This window comes from Felis catus, chromosome C1 (genome assembly GCF_018350175.1).
Source record: "Felis catus isolate Fca126 chromosome C1, F.catus_Fca126_mat1.0, whole genome shotgun sequence".
Taxonomy (NCBI): Eukaryota; Metazoa; Chordata; class Mammalia; order Carnivora; family Felidae; genus Felis; species Felis catus.
This window is the reverse complement of record NC_058375.1, coordinates 164,439,753-164,460,730: the sequence shown is the minus strand read 5'-3', so window position 1 is coordinate 164,460,730 and position 20,978 is coordinate 164,439,753. Positions and strand designations below refer to the sequence as shown.

Below are 20,978 nucleotides of genomic sequence, written 5' to 3'. Positions count from 1 at the left end.
AATGAAATATAAATTTCAAGTTTCTGCACCAATGCAGTGATCAGAAAGCCAAGATTACAGCTTTGATTCCTGGATATGTCAATCAGCAGACTACAGAGAAAGACCAGGATATGAAAATAAATCATAGCCCTTCCTACTCACCTGCATTAGTGACACCTTAATAAAAGACAGGAGAGAAAGGAGACTACTATGCATTTCACATTTAACCAGCTCAGCACCTATAACAGAAGTATTATGTGCTCGGTTTACAATTAGGGAAACCGACTTCCCAAGGTCACATGACTAGGAAGCAGAGGTGGTAAGATCTGAACCCAGGTCTGATTGATTCCAAAGGCTGTGCTTTTGCCAAGTATCATGATGCCCCCACTACCCCAAGGGCACATGGCTTACAGCAGACCATCTCTGCTAGTAGCTAGTCAATTTGGTGCATATATGTGACTAAGACTGGATTGGCCGTGTCTTTTCCTATCTGAAAGGGCGGTAGACAATTCTGTTCCTTTACAGGATGAAAAATGCCAAAGTTTGGCCAAATTAGCTGTCACTAAAAACTGCAATGGGGCACATAAAATCAAATTAGTACCAAAAGAATAAGATACATCATTATTTCTTTCATTGTTATTTTTGGATTTCTGTTCTTTGTTTTTTTTTGTACTAGCTTGCTGAAACATCAAGGTTAATATCTCAGTCAGGTTCCAACTTCCCAAATGACCTTTATCTCAATTACCCATCCATGCAACACCTGCTTCTGAAAATCTGACCTTCAAAAAACATGCTCCTGAAGTGGAACTTAATCTATAGATCTGTACCTTCTGGGACAATAATTACCTTCCACATATCTTCCTCTCACTTCTGGGGTTAAGTAAGTTGATTAAAGTTCATCTGACACAACAAACAAGTTAATAGAAGGGAACTTTCTCAGCCTGATAAAAAGAAGGTACGGGGGAAAAACTGCAAATAATTTCAGGTAATGGTGAACATCTGAGATCCTAATATTGAGAATAAGATAATGATGTTTGATCTCACCATTTCTATTCAACAGAGTACTAGAAGTCGAAACCAGTACAATACGGCAAGAAAAAAGTAATAAGGGGCATACAGATAGAAAAGGAAGAAGTCAACTGTCTCTATTTGCAGATGTAACATGACCGTGTAAGTAAAAACTCCTAACTAACCGACAAAAAGCTACTAGTATTTGTAAGTAAACTTAGCAAAGTTGTACGGTACAAGAGAAATACACAAAATTGAATGTCTACATATTAACAACAACGAATTCAAAAATGAAATTTAAAAGCAATAACGGGGGGCGCCTGGGTGGCGCAGTCGGTTAAGCGTCTGACTTCAGCCAGGTCACGATCTCGCGGTCCGTGAGTTCGAGCCCCGCGTCAGGCTCTGGGCTGATGGCTCGGAGCCTGGAGCCTGTTTCCGATTCTGTGTCTCCCTCTCTCTCTGCCCCTCCCCCGTTCATGCTCTGTCTCTCTCTGTCCCAAAAATAAATAAAAACGTTGAAAAAAAAATTTTTTTTAAATAAAAAATAAAAGCAATAACGGTAACATTATCCAAAACGTGGAATACTTAGGGATAAAGTTAACAAAACATGAGTAAGAACTACACGCTAAAAACTGTAAAGTATTGCTGAGAAAAATTAAAGAAGACCTAAATAAATACTATGATAATTAGACGGAGGAAACAATATTGTTTAGGTGTAAATTCTCCCTTAATTTAAAGAAATCCCAGTAAAAATCACAGCAAGTTTGTGTGTATGTGTCAACATTGACAAATGGATTCTAAAATTTACATAGAAATTCAAAGGAGCTACAATCACTTAAACTTTTTTGCTAAAGAAAAATAACATAGGAGGATGTACTCTGCCTGATTTCAAGACTTACTCCAAAGCTACAGTAATCACAACAGTGTGGTATTGGCATAAGAATAGACATATAGGTTAACGGAACAGAATAAAGCATTGAGAAACAGACACATATGTGGTCAATGGATTTACAATAAAAGTACCAAAGTAATTCAGTGTGGAAAAAAATAGTCTTCTCAACAGATGCTGCTACAACTGGATATCCATATGGGGAAAAAAAATGGACTCTACCCCTCACACCATACACAGAAATAAATGTAAAAGCTAAGACTTTAGAAAATCTTTTAGGCCTTGGGGTAGGGAAAGTTTTTTTGTTTTTTGGGTTTTTTTTTTTTAAATGGGACACAGAAAGCACAAGCCTAGGAAGAAAATAATAATAAACTGTACTTCATCAAAACTTACAACTTTTGCTCTTCCAAAAATACTCTTTATAAAATTGAAAAAGCAAGCCACAGCCCGGGAAAATACATTAATAATATTGACAAAGGATTTATAGCCAGGATATTTTTTTTTTAAATAAACTCCTAGAACTCAATTTACGTTGGGCAAAAGATTTAAACAGACCAAAGGCATATGACTGGCCAGTAAGCCTACAAAAGATGCCAACATCACTGTCATCAGGACAATGCAAAATAAAATCACAATGAGATACCACTGTTCATGTAGTAAAATGGCTAAAATGTAACTAAGTGCCAATACCAAGTGACAGCAAAGATGTGGCACAACTAGAATTCTCAAATACTGCTGGTAGGAATGCCATATAGGACAACCACTTTGGAAAACATTTTGTAGTTACTTATAAAGTTAAATATATACTTACCATACTACTGAGCGATCCCACTCCTAGGGGTTTACCCAAATGAAAACACGTGTCCTCACAAAAACTTATACATGATCATGAATATTCACAAAAGCGTTTCTCAAAACAGCAAACACTTAACACAAATGTCTATCAAGAGGTGAATGGATAAACAAACTATACTCTAACCATATATTTTTACAAAATGCATTTAAAAAATGAACTGCTCCATGCAACAACATGAATGAATCTCACATGAAATCTCAATTCATATTGGGGCGCCTAGGGTGGCTCAGGCAGGTAAGCGCCCAACTCTTGATTTTGGCTCAGGTCATGATCTCATGGTTCATGGATTTGAGCCTCGTGTCGAGCTATGTGCTGACAACATGAAGACTGCTTGGGATTCTCTCTCTCCCCCTCTTCCCCTCTGCCTCTCCCCCACTCACATTCTCTCTGTCTCTCTCTCTCAAAATAAATAAATAAACATTTAAAAAAAAGAACCTCAATTCATATTAAAGAAGTCAGACACAAAAGTACATGCATGTAATCCCATTTATATGACATTCTAGAATAGGAAAAATTAATCTATAGAGGTACAAAGCAAATTAGTGGTTGTCTGGAACCAGGAGTGGTGTAGGGAGTGAGGATTGACTACAAAGTGTCATGAAGGACTTGGGCGGATGACAGAAACGTTCTAGATGTTCATGTTAGTGGTAGTCACACAAAAATGTACATTTTTCTAAACCTAAATACTGTACACTTAAAATTGACATTTACTATGTGTAAACTATACCTCGGTAAAGTTGATCTTAAAAACTAGATTGAAGGGCACCTGGGTGGCTCAGTCGGTTAAGCGACCAACTTCAGTTCAGGTCATGATCTCACTGTTGGTGAGTTTGAGCCCCGTGTCGGGCTTTGTGCTGACAACTCAGAGCCTGGACCCTACTTTGGATTCTGTGTCTCCCTTGCTCTCTGACTCTCTCTCTCTCTCTCTCTCTCTCTCTCTCTCTCTCTCTCTCTCTCTCAAAAATAAATAAATATTTAAAAACATTTTTAAAAAACTAGATTGAGGGGCGCCTGGGTGGCTTGGTCGGTTAAGCGTCCGACTTCAGCTCAGGTCATGATCTCATGGTCCGTGAGTTCGAGCCCCGCGTCGGGCTCTGTGCTGACAGCTCAGAGCCTGGAGCCTGCTTCGGATTCTGTGTCTCCCTCTCTCTCTGCTCCTCCCCTGTTCATGCTCTGTCTCTCTCTGTCTCAAAAATAAATAAACGTTAAAAAAAAATTTTTTTAAAAAAACTAGATTGAGATATTATTTCTTACCTCTCAGATTAGTAAAAATCAAAGAGTTAGAAAACATACTTTGTTGATATAAAGGGAATAGAAACACATACACGACTAGCAGCAATGCAAAATTAGATCATTCATAGGGAATTTGCCAGTGACGACCAAATGACCATATATCTGACTTCTAGGAATCAATTCCAAAGATATATTAACAAAAATATGGAAAAAATATATACACAACTTTCCATAAAGCACGGTTTGTTCTGCAATGAAAAACAGAATAGGAAAATACCTAAATACCTGGAGACTATAATATATTCAGGACAGAGATACAGGCCAGACTTCTCTGAATATGCCTTGTGTTTTATTTATATGTATGAATATGCTTATATTTTGTTTCCTACTTCCATTCACTGAAAATTCCTAAACTAATGATCAACCCAGTAGCCATGAGTTTTTCAACTGTGTTCTCAAAATACCATTTCCCAAAAAAAGAAAGAAAGAAAGAAAGAAAGAAAGAAAGAAAGAAAGAAAGAAAGAAGCCAGAGTTCTTAAGAGAGATAGCTAATCCTAGGGGCCCGGGAAAGGAAATGTATAAATGGATCCCAATAAAAGCCAAACAAACATTGGATGTCACCAAATACTCCCCCAGTCAAAAGGATTCAGAGTCAAATTTGAGACCCTCCCACTGGCCAAAGACGAGACCATCTGAGCATCAATAAAGCTGATAAATACGCATATTGGAAAAGCAAATCTTTAAAAGTCCATTTGTTCATAATGGTACTAACAAAAATACACTCATTGGTCACTGAAGAATGTTAGGGAACCAATCCATTCCTTTGAAAACTGGTAAGTAAAGGGAAAGAAGATGCCATCAGCAAATCCAGACTGCAGGAAAGGCTGTCGGACAAATACCTAGTTTTTTCAACAACTAAATGCCAAGAAAAAATAAAGAGATGGAGACGTTCTCTACAGATTATACAAGATTAAGTGACTCATCAACCTGATAGCAATGTGTGCAACTTATTTCGATCTTTATTTGAACAAACATAATTTTTAAAATACATTTTATAAGCCAACCAAGGAACACGAACATTGACTACATGTTAGATGATAGTAAGGTGTCACTGTCAATTTTGTTAAGTGTTACAATGGTGTTTAATAAGTTTTCAAGGGAGTCCTCATCATTTAAGAGATACCGTATGTTTACATACGGTAATACAGATCATCTAGGATACAGGTGATACAGATCATCTAGGATCCGGCTCAGCACAATGACGTACAGAAACAGTGGGAATGGATGTATAGACAAAAGAAGATGGCCCATGAGTTCATCACTCTTGAAGCTGGACAATGGGCACAAGGAGTTCATTATGTTATACTCTCTAGACTTTTGTATGTTTAAAATTTGTCAAAATAAAAAAGTTTTTTTTTTAAGCACCAGTCAACAGTTGAAAGGAAAAGAGAAATCTAATCGGGGCATGTGAACTAAAAATACATGTCACAAAGAAGAGAGATCCGACTTGGTGAATGTGTGGAATTACATTATAAAAGTCAACTATGCAAAAATGTAACAGTCAGATAATATTGGAAAAGTCCTGATTGCTGAAACACAAATCCTATAATAAGGCCATGAATCCTTGGAGCAGCCAGAGCACTAGGAAACATGGACCCCACCTAGAGCAGGGGCAGAAATGAGGAACCTCAGCCTGGAGGGAATAGGTAGCAAAAACTAATAGCAGAACAATGAGGATCTGAAACCAGGAACAAAGCAATGAAATGAAGATGGTGCCATAAATTCTAGAGACATTTCACAGAAATAACCGATACTGAGAAGAGGAAGAAAGAGGAGCCAAAGAAGATTTGATTCGATTCAATAAATATTTCTCGAGCAGCTATGTGCCTGACACGGCTTCAAAGACCTGGCAGTCTAATTGGAGAGATTAATAATTAAAATAATTAACACAATAATTATACAACATATAATATATTAATATAACAATAATTAATAATTAAAATATTAACACAATAATATATACACAACGTTTGTGGCAGAAATGAGCATGAACATTGTAAGAGAACATGGAGAACTAAGGAGCAACTGAATAGATGGTGAGATTAACTGGGATGGTGGGAGCACTGGAGGAAGAGCAGTTTAGAAAGGACTGGAGAATTTGAGGTGCTCATGGGACATCAGGGACAACAGGAGGTTAGATGGAGGTCACATCAGCATACAGGCAACGACTTCCAAAATAAACGATTAGTTAAGTTTGTTGGAACACAGCCAAAATTGCCATCTTTACACTTTGGTCCTACAAGTACCATATTTTCTTTTATCAGCATCTTCATCGAGTTTACATTTTTATGTCTTTAAACGTTTCCTGAATGCTAAGTAAAGAATATTCCAATTTAATGCTACCATAAAGACTCTGTGAAATCGTCTGGACCTAATGTCAAATTCCCTGATGCACTATTTAAGGGCATCATTTAAGATAGATTAAAGTAATTTATTTACAAATGCTCGCCTCACTGTGCTTACCAGGATAAATATAAAATGGTATAGTGATAATGGCTACCTTCGGTGAGAAAAAAATGTTATCTCAAAGAGGGAAATGCAATAAATCTTTGTTTCAAGGGCTGCGTAATGACAGAGCGAAGGGAGGTGCAGCTGTGCTGATGTAAGTAAATGGAGGTAACTTTTCCAAATGAAAACAAATCATATTTCTCTTTAGAAATCTTTGTACTCGACGTCTGTTTTGGAATTGATCGTTTTCTTGGAAACTCTGGGAAATAGAGGAACTGTCTCTAAGTTTCATTCATCAATTAGTCCAAACAGATGCAAGAGAACAAGGACTTAGGAGTGCTCACAACATTTGCTATGTGTGGTTAAAGCGTCACACGCGGTTTTCAACATCAATTGGCATCGGGAACTCGGTAAACAAAATGTGTCATGTGGCATGACGTTCTTTCTATAGCAACCCAGACAACGCATCTATTTAATCACCATTGTTAGTCATTTTCTTGGGCTGAGCAAGAAATCCAATAATACCACGTAAAAAAATGAAAGGCGACCATGAGATATCTTTGGACACTTGCATATTAACTTCTTCCATTTACTGGAAAACGTAACAAAAATCCTTCTGATGGGCCATTTTCATCTTCTACACACTCTAGATATCTTTATAGTGAGGAAACGGAAGTCCATAGTCTCAAAAATAACCCCGCCAACTTGAAAGATGAACGAAAGGTGACTAATGGTTGCAGATGGAGAGGTTTATTTAACGACCCCCTCACAGAGATAGGGACTGGAAGACTGCCTCCAGATCCCCATCCCACGGACCGCGCGTTTTTATTTTTATCTAAGCAATGTGCATGATACAGTACATGACTAAACATAATCCAATTTGATTTGTGTTGCAGTGGCTCTCCAAAGAACAAATCTGTAAAATTACAACATGTGAAAGCTTAACACAGTGATATAAAATGGCAGTGGCACGGTTCATATCTTAAACTGACAGACTGATGGTGATTATTGCAAGGACAATGCCCTGCATATGTCAAACGATTTGCAAATAATTTATGTCACCTTCTCCCCCATTATTGTTTTTGCAGAGGACATAAACTGTGTCACCAATATTAAACTGTCTGCAAAAAGAGCCGAGCTCAGCTTTCTCCTCTCTGAGAACGCAGGGCCATCTGCACCCAGACAAACATGCATATGGCCATCATTTGTCCAACATCTTACACAGTGTGAAGGTTTTTTACTTGAAATGCCAACCTGTGTGGCAGATGATGTATGTGTTTCCCCAGCCCTGTGATTACCAGGCCCGCGCCGCTGTGCCGCGCTCTCACCTCATCAGTTCCACAAGCTGCGCTCCGAGGTGTGTGAGGCATTTGCGGCGATATGGCTTCTGACACGCGGGGAGGCGGGGCGCTCCGGTGTGAATATCTGCCTCCGGATTTTGTTGCAATCAGGGTCAAAGTCTGACCTGCAGAAATTAGTGCGGGGAGAGATTTAGGACGCCAAAACAGCGGTTTGAAAACTGGAATGAATATATTTTGATAAAGGGGAAAGCGGAGGGCGCTCCCGCTGTCCCCGGGTCCCCGGCGGTGCCAAAGGCCTTCGAAACGGCCTGTGTTTTGCCCCTCTGGAAGAGGACGTAGTGTGAGGTGTACTTGTTGTCATTAGCCATAAACAGAAAGGGTTACACCTACAAGCTGAAGGTGTAATTAGTTTTAGGGATTTGCCATTACTGTGGGCCAGAAGCAGTGGGGGGGAATTGTCATCGGTGCAATGACATGATTCTGCAGATCTAAAATTTGAGGAACACTTCAGTAAGATTTTCTTTTATGTATATGTACGTCCACACATGTGCACACATGCACAGGGTAAAAGTGAGGTCCTAACACATAATTTCTAAACCTTTTTTTTTTTTTTTTTTTTTTTGCTTGCAAATGCTCTCCAGAATCCAGACATTTGATTCAAGGCAGAATACAGTATTTTTTTTTCTTACTATGATCCTCTGTTTTTATCAGGGAGGGAGAGGGAGCAACAGAGAAGAACTAAGAAGTTTAAAGATTGTCCCAAAGGGATCTGTTTAGACATCAAATAGTTTTTTTACAAAACCACACATTTTGATGAGTTAAGTGTAAATTCATCAGAAACATATGGATTTATTTTCCTATAAAATTCACATGGACATAAAATATCTCCCTGACCCCCCTCTTTCAATGGCGGGGGGGCACTAAACAAAGACATGTGATACTTAGTTCTTGTCCTCTATCATTTACCATATTTGGACATAAACAAAAAAACTGTCAAACATGGACTTTGAAAACTTGAGCAAAAGTACCTTTAAAAAGTACCATTTTTTTTAATAAAAAGAAATCATTCCTCAAATTTAATTTACAAATCAAATATCTATGTACTTACCAAAATGAAAAAATCCCACTTAGGACCAGTTATGCTTATGGGAGTAAGTGAAGTAGAAGCCATCGAGGCCATCTTCATAGTGACTCAGTAGGATATGATTTCCAGAAAAATGAATACTCTCAATTGGAAATAACAGCCAGTTAACAGAATTTCCATCAATATTTGCCACTTTTGATTACCTGTAATTCTTTCAATTAATGACAAGAGGGAAGAAAATGGAAACATACATATGTTAATAATAAAATTATAGAAAAACAAGCAAGATGGATTTTGTGAATTTACATTTGGGAGTTTTTAAGATGTGGCCAGCAGCCCCCTAGGAACTTATTCTGACAAGTTTAATTTACATGTTTTAAAATGAGCATTGTCAAAGTTGGCAGAGCTAAATTACACCCAGTTTACCCCTCCTCCATCCGCCCCCCCCCCCCCCCCCCCCCGCTTTTTGTTCTCCTATATCCTACAAAATACCAAGGGCATGGATAGTAAAGTCTCTTTTATGTATGGAAGATTCTTCGGGTGATTTGTTCAATTAGAATTGTAGAAATCAGGGCGCCTGGGTGGCGCAGTCGGTTAAGCGTCTGACTTCAGCCAGGTCACGATCTCGCGGTCCGTGAGTTCGAGCCCCGCGTCAGGCTCTGGGCTGACGGCTCAGAGCCTGGAGCCTGTTTCCGATTCTGTGTCTCCCTCTCTCTCTGCCCCTCCCCCATTCATGCTCTGTCTCTCTCTGTCCCAAAAATAAATAAAAACGTTGAAAAAAAAATTTTTTTAAATAAAATAAAAATTTTTAAAAAAAGAATTGCAGAAATCAACGTCTTGTTAAACTGCCTACTGGACATTTCCATTTGGATGTCCAGCTCCACACATCCCAAACTGGCTTCCAGACTGTCAGTGTGTCATGCGTGTACTTTTCTTTTTTTTTTTTTAATTTTTTTTTAACGTTTATTTATTTTTGAGACAGAGAGAGACAGAGCATGAACAGGGGAGGGTCAGAGAGAGAGGGAGACACAGAATCTGAAACAGGCTCCAGGCTCTGAGCTGTCGGCACAGAGCCCGATGCGGGGCTCGAACTCACGGACCGTGAGATCATGACCTGAGCCGAAGTCGGATGCTCAACCGACTGAGCCACCCAGGCGCCCCATGCGTGTACTTTTCTATCAACTATACTTCTTCTGAAATTGAGCCTCAAAATCTTTGCTACCACTTTTTCTTACACCCCATCTCATTAGCTATCAGCCCTGTAACCTTTTCCTTCCAAACTTTTCTCAGATCTACCCCTCTATTTCCCTTTTCTTGGCAACCTTCCTAATCCAAGGACTCATTACCTCAACTTAAATGAATGAAATTTAAGTTTCATCCACAAAACACTTCCCTGTGAATTAATTTGCTTGGTCTTCACACCAAGCCTGTGAGGTGGACAGAACAGGTATTAACATTTCCATTTCCGTTTTGTAGATGAGGAAGATAAAACTTGCAGAGGGTATAACTTGCCTGAGACCATTTACACGGTTACCAATTGGAGCCAGGGGTCCGAGGCAAGGTTTTTGACTCTAAGCCCAGAGCAGTTTCCATTACACCACACTGTCCAACGACGGCACGTTGCCTAAATGTCAAAACTGCTTAAGCATGCTCAGGGCCATTTGTCACCTAGTCCAAATTCATACTTGTAACTTCACCTTTCATGGTTATCCTGCAGAAACCTTTGATCCAACCACACTGATTTACCTACCATCCATGAATTGCCTGGGCAGTTTTTACTCATACTGTGACCGTTTAATAAAAGTCTTCTCCCCTATTCAAAGTCTACCTTCCTACCTTTTAATATGCAATTCAAGGGGTGCCTGGGTGGCTTAGTCAGCTGAGCATCCCACTTCGACTTCAGCTCGAGTCATGATCTTGCCGTTCATGAGTTGAGCCCCAGGTCTTCTGTCCCTCTCTCCCTTCCCCTTCCCTGCCCGTGCTCTCTCTCCCCAAAATAAATAAGCATCAATCAATCAATCAATCAATCAGTCAATAAAATACAATTCAGTTTGCCTTCTCCATGAAGCTTTCTACAACCATTCCATTAAATGTCAATAATTTTTCACATGCTCAAACTGTCATTTTTGGAATACTCCTTTAGATATGACCTTCTGTCTCTTCTCACATTCTTGCTTTTTTTTGCCATCTCATTTACCTTTGCACACATCTTTGCCTTATCTATCCCTATAGATTATAATTTGCTGGAGAGCATGGGCTGTGTCTGTCTTTGTATCTCCTTCAGAAGCTAACAAATAAATGCAACATAAAAGATGTTCAGTAAATATTTGTTTAATTGAATTAAATTCATTTGGATTGAGTTTTGTTAGATGGTTTCATATTTTGAATTTCCATTCTGGCCTTATAATAGGGTGCCATATACAGGCATCTTGACTCCCCCCTCTTAGATACTTTCCATTTGACTTGATATATTTTTTAATTATAGTTACTTTAAATACTATATACATTACATTATTAATAATCACCAAATGAGGAGTTTAAAATAAAGTAACTTTTTTCTTACTCTCTTCTAGAAATCAAGGTTTCATGTGGCACATTATTTTCTGATTAGTTTACACAGAGATGGTGTTCACTGACTCCTATTAGAAAACCACTTGAAATAACTTCTATAGCAGAAATGTCACTTATCAATACTATTAATTGTATAAATTGTAAAGCTTTGACAACATACCGAATGAAGTGGACATTTGCCTACACTTTATTCCTTTATGTATTATTAATCATCTTAAGTTAATTTCAACACAAGCATAAATATGATAAAGTTAAGCATTTCAATTTGCCATTAAGGATAACTTTCTTTTCCTATTGTTTGAAAATACAAATAACAAATTTTCTCAACGTTTTCTATATTATTGAAATGTATCTTCTGTGAAGCCAATCATACGAATCCTGGCTTATCTGCACTTATTGGGTCCTTAACAAACTTTCAACACCTTAATATCAACTATAAATGTAGAATAACATTTATTTTATATAGGGTTCTCTCATCTACCTTCCTGAACATATGGAGTATGTATAATAGCTGTTGTAACACTATTATGTGCTAATTCTGTCATCTGTGTCATTTCTGGGTCTATTTCTACTGATTGATTTTTCTTCTCGTGTTACTTTGCATGCCTGGTAATTTTTTCTTGGATGTCAGACATTGTGAATTTTCCATTATTAGGTGCTACAGATTTTTATCCTTAAATGGTTTAAGGTTTTGCTCTGAAATAAAAGTAAGTTACTTGGAATTAATTAAATTCTTCTGAGGCTTGCTTTGAAGCTGTCTGAGGAAGGTCCACACAGCCTTCAGTCTAGGTCTACTTTGGCCCTAATCCTCTTCTGAGCCAACACCTTTCTAAAGACTCAATTTGATGTCACATGTATCAGGTGATTTTTCCATTCTTGTCTGGTTGGAACACAAACTATTTCCAACCCACCATGAGTCTTAAGGATCATTCTTCTTGCTCTTTTCCAGTAGTTCTTTCCTGAGTCTTGGTAGTTTTTTCATATGCATGTGATGATCAACAGTCAAGACCAGAAGCAAAACTCTCTACAGACATGTAGAGCTCTCTACGCAGTTGTTCTCTCTCTGGTACTCTGCTTTGTGTATTTTGGCCACCTTGGCCTTCTTGAACTCTGAACTCTTGTCTTCTCAACCCAGGGAATCTAGTGGGCTTTGTTTGAGTTCCCCCTCAGTAAGCAGCCTAGATAGAAATGCTCACTAAGCAGAAGCTGGAGCAATGGGAGGGCTCACTTTGTTTCCCTCACGCAAAGATCACAGTCCTGAACTTACTACTGTTTTGTGTCTGAAAACCATTGTTTCCTATATTTTGTCTGGTTTTTTTTAAAGCTGTTTAAGGCAGGAAAATAAATCCAGTGCCCATTACTCCTATCATGACTAAAAGTGAAGGTTCTTAGATAGCATTATGAAAGGTGAGGGTTAATCTAGGGTATAGAGTAAAAATGAGCTTTTTGGGGGGGAATTTTCAAAAACAAAACAAACAAAAAAACCCAACAGAAATGGAAATTTACCCTTTCTAAAATAAACCCTTTAGCAACGATATTCAGTTCAGAACAGAAAAAGTAAAATGCATCAACTCTTTAGAGTAAAATCCTTGATTAATACATGTATGAGGAGGTAATTCAACATTTTAAAGGTGATGTACCTTTTGAAATCATTTTCATTTCTTAAAGGTCACAAAAGGGGCGCCTGGGTGGCGCAGTCAGTTAAGCGTCCGACTTCAGCCAGGTCGCGATCTCGCGGTCCGTGAGTTCGAGCCCCGCGTCGGGCTCTGGGCTGATGGCTCGGAGCCTGGAGCCTGTTTCCGATTCTGTGTCTCCCTCTCTCTCTGCCCCTTCCCCGTTCATGCTCTGTCTCTCTCTGTCCCAAAAATAAATAAACGTTGAAAAAAAAATTTATAAAAAAAAAAAAAGAGGTCACAAAAAACATTGTTTTGTTTCAGTGGCCAGAAATATTTTCTGATATACTATTAAAATATAAGGTATTTCTCCCTTTGTGTTATTTGGTAGAAAAATAAAAAAATAGCGTGACTGGCTATACAAATCTGTTTATAGTCACAGGGAAAAAAGAGAGAGAGAGCAAAAAAGAAAGAAGAAATAAACAGAAAAATTGGTCTGAGCAAGCTGGTACTTTTTTTTCCTTACATGCCCCACTTTGTATTGGTAAGACCAGATAATGAGTAGCACTTTTTCTTTGTAACAATTCATTAATCAGAGAAATGATCCTTGCTAGTGTTTAGATGTTTTACTTAATTTGGTACCTCTGGCCTGCTGCCCCACTAGTGCCAAAATTATTATTTCTCACCCAGCAGGTGATAAATAACAACTTCAGTCGTGATTAATACCATGAATCCTTCAACCTGACTAATGCAAAAAAACTTGAGACCTACAGAACAAGTGGGCGATAATTGTTGTGAGGACTGTTGGAGCTCTGCTCAGCCTGTGAGGAAAGAAATCCACAGGAAATGAAGCGTTTGCTAGCAGGCCAGCTGATCCTAAGAGGCTTCATTAAGCCCAACTCAGCGACATTCGCCATTTGAATACCAGTGCTCCATTTTCTCCCTCCCAACACTAAGTTTTAAGTATCTTCAGAGAAAAGAAACCACTAACTCATTTTTGCATGCATTTAAATATTTATTGAATGGAGGAATGAATGGATGAATGAATAATAAATGAGAAAATAGAATTTTTGCCCAAGTACTCGACATTGTGATATGGGTCATTTGAGAGCTACATATGGTTATCTCTTGTCATTTCTCTAATAATGCAATTGTGCACAAATGTAGTTTTGCTCAAACCCATAGCAAAATTAACATTCTCTGCTGGCAAAAAGAAAACTGTTAGCAATGGCCAGTAACTAAAGCCACATGGTGCCATCAACTTGATTATTGTCATTTAAGACTACATAGTAAGGTAGTGTACCAGTGGTTCTCAATTAGGCAAATGGTAAGGGGAATATATATTGTTTGAAAAGCTTCCCACAATATTCCTTGCTCCCTAATTGAGAAACTTTTTTAAGTGGCGCTATATAAGTCACAAGTCAATGGATTCATAATAGCGGTCAACCAGTTTAATATGGCCTACAGACATATTTGTTTGGCAGGCGAGTTGTTTTAACTTTTCTTATGTTATTTTAATGCTTTGGGTAGAGGGATGCATTCTCCAGTTTGGCACAGCCCCCACTATTCCCTATTGTCTTAATATCCAGTCTATCTCATTTTATTCATTACAAGCCTGGCTTCTGAATTGAAATTGTGATTCCTGGCTAAATGGAGAAGTATTAAATAACAAACAAGAAAAAAAAAAACCTTAAAAAAGAAAAATCTGGGTTTGGGATATGTGGCTAAATATATCCAAAGATTTTCAAGATTCACAAGTTATATAAGCATCGATTTCTTCAGTTAAGAAATATTTTACTTCTGCCCTCATCATAAGAAGCAGGCTAAAGCCTGGCATGGTTATCAAAACCACTTGAAAAGTGTACAATGTTGTAAGTGATATGGAAACACAGAAGAAGAGGGGAGGGTAACCAAGTCTAGAACTCAGGGTAACTCATAAGAATAGTCCTAACTAGAATCTGAAGTATGTGGAGACACAGAATGAAAGGAGAACCCTCTTCCCTCAATAATATCTCATAATTCTCAATAAAAAGTAAAGTATCTTAAATTGGAATCTAGAATACTGATCCGTCACTGATTTTCTCTTAAAATTTAAAGAGGAAATTGAAAACCTAAACAAATTAATGACCAAAAATATAAATTGAATTGGTAGTCAAAACTCTACTCTCTACTCCTTCCCCAAATCCAGTAACTTTGAAGAATGGGAATCTCTACCCTATATAAGTTTCAGACAAGAGAGAGAAAGTGTCACCCAATTCATCTCTTTAAATCATCTTTATTGAAATATGGTATAATTTTCACAGAATAAAATATAGTTTGATGGGGTTTGCCAGAATTTGTTATACATCTTATAAACAACACCATAATCAAAACATAGAACATTTCCATTACCCCAAAAAGTTCCCTCGTGCCCCTCTGTATTCAATTAACAAAATACATAAAATAAAATTTTTCAAAGCACTTTACCCCATGCAACCATTGATCTCTCATTACTATAAATTAAATTTGCCTACTCTAGAATTTCATATATATGTACATAGAGTATATACTTTCATTTCTGGCCTCTTACCCTCAATAAAGTTTTGAGATTCATCTAGGTTGTTGCAAGTAACAATAGTTTGTCCCTTTTTATTGTTGGGTAGTAGTCCACTGTTTGAACATACCATAAGTTATCTATACATCTATAGATGGACTTTTGGATCTTTTTCAAAATTTAGGCGTATATTACCAATTAAATTGCAATGAACATTCAGGTACAAATCCTTATTTGGATATAGTTTCATTCCTCTAGCGCAAATACTTAGAAATGGACTTGCTCAGTCATATAGTAAATGCATGTTTAAGAAACTGCTAGTTAGAACGCCTGAGTGGCTCAGTCGGTTTAGCACTGACTTCGGCTCAGGTCATGATCTCACGGTTCGTGGGTTCAAGCTCCACGTTGGGCTCTGTGCTAACAGCTCAGAGCCTGGAGCCTCCTTTGGATTCTGTGTTTCTCTCTCTCTGTCCCTCCCCTGCTCACACTCTGTCTCTCAAAAATAAACAAACATTAAAAAGATTTTTTTAATTAAAAAAAAAAAAGAAACTACTAGTTTTCCAAAGGGCTCACACCAATTTATATTTTCACTGGCAGTGTATTAGAATTCCAACTGTTACTACCCATCTTTGGGTAACACTTGTTAATGTCAAACTTTTCAATTTTAGCTATTTTAATAAGTGTGTAACGGTATCTCATTGTGGTTAATTTACATTTATGTGATAACTGACATTAAGTTTGTTTTCACACATTTATTGGCTATATATATATATACCATATATATATATATATGGTATAATTTCTGTGTAAGTTTTTTGCTCAAGTTTCAACCTGGGTTGTCTTTTTACTGAGTTCTAAGAGTTCTTTATGTGTTCTAGATAAAAGGCGTTTATCAGATACATTATTGCAAACATTTTCTCCCATTCTGTGGCAACCCTTTGCATTTTTTAGTGTCTCCAGAAGAGCAGAGGCTTTTAATTTTGATGAAGTCCAACTTTTTAATATTTTCATTTTTTATAAGTGTTTGTGTCCTATCTACAAAATCTTTGCTTACCCCAAACTCATGAAGATTTTTCCCAGTATTTTCTTAAAAAAATTTTTTTTAATGTTTATTTATTTTTGAGAGACAGAGAGACAGAGTGTGAGCGGGGGAGGGGCAGAAAGAGAGGGAGACACAGAATAGGAAGCAGGTTCCAGACTCTGAACTGTCAGCACAGAGCCCAATGCAGGGCTCAAACCCATGAACTGTGAGATCATGACCTGAGCCAAAGTCAGATGCTTAACAAATTGAGCCACTGGGGCACCCCTCCTAGTACTTTTTTTTTTTCCAACGTTATTTTTGGGACAGAGAGAGACAGAGCATGAACGGGGGAGGGGCAGAGAGAGAGGGAGACACAGAATCGGAAACAGGCTCCAGGCTCTGAGCCATCAGCCCAGAGCCTGACGCGGGGCTCGAACTCACGGACCGCGAGATCGTGATCTGGCTGAAGTCGGACGCTTAACCGACTGCGCCACCCAGGCGCCCCAACCTAGTATTTTCTTTTAGAAGTTTTAGAGTTTTAACTTTTACGTTTAGACCTATAATACATTTTGGGTTAATTTTTGTGTATGGTTGAGGAAGTTGTTGTTGTCGTTTTAATAGGATATTGAGTTGCTCCAGAACCATCTGTCTAAAAGGCTATCCATTTCTCTTTTGGAATTATTTAGAGTTATATTGATTATTCTCTATTCATTTCTGTTTTCTATGTCATTTTCACTGATTTTCTCTATTGTATGTCCATTTCATATTTTACTGATTTCCATTATTTATCATTTTCTTCATAGTACTTACTAAGGGTTAATTGCTCTTTTTCTACATTCTAAAGGTGGAAGCTAAGATCGTTGATCATAAACTTTCTCCTTTTCTAATATGAACATGTATTTTTTTTTTAAGCTTATTTATTTTGAGAGAGAGAGAGAGAGCATGAGCAGATTAGGGGCAGAGAGAGAGGGAGACACAGCATCTGAAGTAGGCTCCAGGCTCCCAGCTGTCAGCACAGAGCCCAACCCAGGAGGGCTCAAACCCAGGAAGCATGAGATCATGACCTGAGCCGAGGTTGAAGGCTTAACCGACCGAGCCACCCAGGCACCCCTGTGATTTTGGTTTTGATTCTGGGTTATTTTGAAGTGTGTTGTTTCATTTCCAAACATCAGGGGTTATCCCTGACCTAAATTCCCACATTAACTATTTGTTGAGTATCTACCATATGTTCAACAAGTAGGTACACTCTTGGAGATAAGGGGCAGTAAATTAGGCAGATCTTTATTCAGACAACTTACCTTGCACCGACCCTGAAGCCTAAAGATTTTTACTAAATAAATGAAAATAAGCACTTTGGGGAATGTAAATATTAAATCTGATTGGAACTTAAGTCTCACGAGTATTAGTCTAGCGATGAAATAAGAATATGATACCAAGAGAAAGACAACGTGGGTCTTCAAGAACTTGACCAATTGCTTCCTGTGCTGTCCAATGAGAAATTTAGCACCTCTAGATTCTCCGAGGGAACACATAGATAATGGATGCCTAAAATGTTACTGCTTTTGGTTGGAAAAAAATTTTAACATCATATAGTCAAATGACTGGCGATAAATGCTACTGTGAATCCACATTATATGAATGTGTTAAATTATTATTTACATAATTATGGCCTTATATCCAGTAATATATCATAGATTAAGTAATCTTCCAGTCTATTCAAAACATCAACTATTTATCATGATAAACAACTAGACAGTTAGGGAGTGATCTTTCCTCATTAGAAGCCTGGACATTTAAAAAATCATTAATTGACTTAATTTCATTATTAGCTTTGTCTTTTTACTGTGAGACTCCATGTATGGTTGTTAATGAGACTTGCTATTTGTTTTTCCTCACGGTGTTTGCTTCTTGGTTTTCAGTTTGTGTTTGTTGTACTAGTTCTAAGCAATATTCCTTTGATGATACCTCGCTTATTCCAACAGAAAAAAATAAATAGGACCAGGAATTCAAACCAAATACATACAACAAAAACCTAAAAATACCAATATCTTTAATGTTTTATTCTTAATTCTCTCTGGTTTTATAGGCGTGAAACATTACACTGATGAAAGTATATTGAATTAAGCTCAGTAAGGTAACATCTCTGATTTAAAGAAAAAACAGCATAAAATTAAGAGTTTTATTTTATAGTTCTTTTACATATTATTATTTTTAAAAGAATTTTGTTAAGTTTAATTTGAAAACCTAGGCAGTGAAAAACAGTAAGGAACTAATCCCCCAGAAACAACTTTGTGCCTATGAATGGTATTTCTTTAGAATATATTATTAAACCAAAATGAAATAATTACATGTTCAACATTAACAAAATATACATGTTATATGGGAGCAGAGAGTATGCTCTCCTCTCAAGAACACAATTTTAACTCAATAATCATTGAAAGTGCACATATTAAACACATATTGTGTGTAAAAACCACAACAATACTGAATAATACCTAATAAACCAAACTTAGGACATTGATCTAACAGTCAGTATAATCACCTAAGTTCATATTTCAGTAATTTGATGTTTGGTAAAGTTTTCAAAATACTTAGTAAATAACAAAGTGTTTAGTTGTTTTTTTTTAAGGTATAGTCCTTAAGCATCTCACACTAATGGAAAAAAGTATGAGTCAGGAGGGAAAAACATCATTTCTCAAATTAAAATAATACTATTTCCTCCAACACAACCTCATCAGTAGGTAGGCAAGGATAAAATGAATGCTACATATCTTTAGTGTTTTAATGGGATGTGAATGCTAGAGTGACATCACCACGATGACGACATAGGTTGTTCCTGATTTCACTCCCCCTCACAAGAACAACTAACCACTATTCAAGAACAAGACATCTTTTTGGACACCGGGCTGGCTCAGTGGGTAGAACATGCGACTCTTGATCTCAGGGTTGTGAGATCAAGCCCCATGTTGGGCATAGAGTTTGCTTAAAAATTAAAAAAAGAGGGTGACTGGGTGGCTCAGTCAGTTAAGCATCTGACTCTTGATTTCTGCTCAAGTCATGATCTCATGGTTCGTGAGTTCAAGCCCTACATCGCTGCATCATGCTCTGTGCTGGGCATAGAGCCTGCTTGGGATTCTCTTTCTCTCTCTCTCATTCTCTCTCTTCTCCTCCCCTGCTTTCACAAGCATGCACATGTGTTCTCTCTCTAAGAAGGAAGGAAGGAAGGAAGGAAGGAAGGAAGGAAGGAAGGAAGGGAGGGAGGAAAGAAGGGAGGGAGGAGGAAGACAGAAGGAAGAAAGAGGAAGGGAGGGAGGAAGAGAAGACACCATTGAGAGAATCCTAGAACATGGGGTGAGACTGAAGCGCCCCAGCACTTCAGAGACCAAGAAAGACCACATTACAAGGGTAAGAAAAGCTGTTACATGCTGACCACTTTGCCCCTCCCCAGGCCAGCATGGCACCACTCAGAGAGGTCTCCCCTGAGCCTCTGGTTCATCCACTGGGAAAAGAGAACCAGCCTCCTCCCCTGCATTGTGGGTCGCTTTGTAGGAACCTCTACTCTGATCTTGCATCACAAGATTGCAGGGGAAATCTGTGGGGCCCACTGGCACTGGGAACGTGACTATGACACAGAAGAGGGGCTTGCCACAAGCAGCGCGCAGATGGTGGCGGACCGAGTGCACGTCTGCGGTGCCCAAGCAGTAATCCCAGCCAGTGGCTTTCCTCATCTGCAGAACCAAGTCAGGGCGGCACGCTGACCAGGGAAACTCAATAAGGTGCAGATCTGCCTGATCCAGATCCTCAAACAAGGAGTTGTGCTGGCCCTAGAGCCCAGGCGCTCATGCCCAGGCAAGGTGCTGAATCACAGCCCCACTTGGGAGTGTCTGCCAGTCCCATCTGACCAGAAGGGCTGGTGACAACTTCTGAAAGCGGTGCTGGCCCAGCAGCGCCCACCCGAGCTGAGAGGCAGGCAGAGTTTGCAGAACAAAGCCGATAGTCCTGTTCGGTCAGGGAACTTGAGGTGTGGGTCCGCTGGAGTAAAGAGAACAAACAAAGAGCTTCACCAGCTTTAGAGCTATTTCTCCTACCGTGCCTGGGCAGGGAATCTAATTCATAGCCCTGCTCATTGCTGAATACAGCCTTCAGCTTCTCTGATCAGGAAACCTAACCAGAGCACCCAGGAAGCTGTGAAGCCCATTCAACAGCCCTAGGTACAGGGACACTTGAACAGGGGATGCTGCCCGGGGCTTCTCCTGTCTTTAGAGCAAAACTGGTGGCCTCACCTGACCAGAAAATGAAGTGCACCCTCTGGACTTAACTGGGTCCCCAAACAACAAGTTGTATGTATAGGCCCTGGGTCCTGTCCTGTTGCCCTGCCAGG

General features: G+C 38.6%; 1 long non-coding RNA gene across 1 annotated transcript in view; it reads right to left on the bottom strand.

Annotated features, from left to right (window-relative positions):
- The window catches only part of LOC109502750, a 104,796-nt gene extending 95,591 nt beyond the window's left edge, over window positions 1-9,205 (bottom strand). The window contains exons 1-2 of the long non-coding RNA XR_002744853.2: window positions 8,884-9,205; window positions 7,803-7,939 (exon numbers count right to left, since the gene is read on the bottom strand). This is a non-coding gene — a long non-coding RNA (uncharacterized LOC109502750). The remainder of the gene's footprint in view (window positions 1-7,802; window positions 7,940-8,883) is intronic.
- Window positions 9,206-20,978: the final 11,773 nt, after the last annotated feature.